Raw genomic sequence first — 1,699 nt, 5'->3', positions numbered from 1 at the left:
CCCCCCCTCTCAACCCTACACTCTAATTAAACTTTTGACCCCCCCCCTATTAATTTTAGAACCCCCCCTCCCGAAAATTATTGCACAGTCCCTAAGGACTAGCGTCCGAAACGTCAGTTGTTTTTATTCCCATCTTTTCACGGTGTATAATTTATCCTATTATCATTACTTATTTTGATAAGCATTGATTGACAAAGAAAACACATGAAGCGTGCTTATTACAAAATTTCACGACCGCGTAGCGTGAGTGCAGTTTGTTAATCACAAGTATGATTTTGGTCCAAAATTGCACGACACGAAGTTCAATTACCATTTAATCATATCCTTTTCTTAATCATACACAAGTAAAAGACACAACAAAGAGTGCAGAATAATCAATTTAATGTAGAAGAAGTAAATCAGCTTTTTCCTGATATAATTTAAATTACGATTTATCAGCAAATCATAAGATATTCACAAATAATGCTAATCATTCTCTTCTCTGATTGGCTTTTTGAATTTTGTTCGTTGATTGGTTCTTAATAATAATAAATATGTTTTTATATAGCGCATTATAGACTCTCAATGCGTGTCAAGTGTCAAGTGTCAAGTGAAAAAAAAATAGATTAAAGTTACAAATTGAACAAAAATGTTTTTAGTTTTCTCTTGAATATTTCCAAAGACTGCGATGTTTTTATATCTGGTGGTAAACGGTTCCATAGTCTGGGCGCTGCTACGGCAAAGCTACGCGCACCATATGACTTAGTACGGTATGGAGGTTGTTTTAAAATTACTCCTTGTGTGGCACTCCTTAGCTTACGAGTAGGTTGGTGTATTTTGAGAATATCACTTATATAGGATGGAGCGATACCGTTTATAGCTTTGTATGTGACCGTTAAAAGCTTGAATTCAATTCTTTTGGCAACGTTCAACCAATGAAGACGATTGAGTAAAGGTGTTATGTGTTGAAATTTCTTTGCTCTGATGGTAAGCGAGCAGCTGCATTTGATATACGTTGCAATTTGTCAAGTTGCTTCATCGGAATACCAAAAAGGAGGCTATTACAGAAATCAATTTTGGAGCACACAAAAGCATGAACTAGTTTTTCAGTTCTTTCAAGAAGATGCAATTAAGAGCTCAAAAGGATGCGATTAAGAGCTCCTAAATGCAATTTGGGAATTAATCGCACTCCTTTTGAACCAATCAGATGGCAGGATTTGGTAGTTATTACAAAAAGGATATGATTACAATCGAAATGACAATTTTGAACCATTCCGCGCGTTACGTAATTTTTAACTATTTTTTAAAAAAAGGTAAAAACAAAAGCTTTCGCCAATAACCTTCGGCCCTTACTACTATCATTTGGAGTCGAAGGAGCATTACTATGTAAAAAGAAAATTATGGCGAAAAAAAAAAAAATGGAGATGCGGGGTATCGAACCCCGGGCCTTCCGCATGCGAAGCGGACGCTCTACCACTGAGCTACGTCCCCACTCCACCAAACAATAAAAATGAATATGTTCTATATAAACAGTAACTGCTGACGTACGCTTATCAATTTCTTAATGTCAAGAGAGTCAAAAGACAAACGCGGGGCAAGAGAGCACAGCGGAATGAAATCTCTCTATTTTTAGCGCGATTTTAAGAGCGGGGATCAGTAAATGCCGACCAGAAGTGTGCAAAATGAAAAAATCGAAAATTCCCAAAATATTTCCAAAGAT

General features: G+C 36.4%; 1 non-coding gene across 1 annotated transcript; it reads right to left on the bottom strand.

Annotated features, from left to right (window-relative positions):
• Positions 1-1,398: 1,398 nt before the first annotated feature.
• Trnaa-cgc (transfer RNA alanine (anticodon CGC)) lies at positions 1,399-1,470 on the bottom strand. Its single transcript has one exon. It is a non-coding gene; the product is annotated as a tRNA-Ala (tRNA).
• Positions 1,471-1,699: the final 229 nt, after the last annotated feature.

This window comes from Actinia tenebrosa, unplaced genomic scaffold (assembly GCF_029948245.1).
Source record: "Actinia tenebrosa isolate PJP-AT-01 unplaced genomic scaffold, QUT_ActTen_1.0 PGA_scaffold8__29_contigs__length_14323225, whole genome shotgun sequence".
Classification (NCBI taxonomy): Eukaryota; Metazoa; Cnidaria; class Anthozoa; order Actiniaria; family Actiniidae; genus Actinia; species Actinia tenebrosa.
Note: the sequence above shows the minus strand (reverse complement) of the source record. Positions and strands in the feature narration are given on the sequence as shown.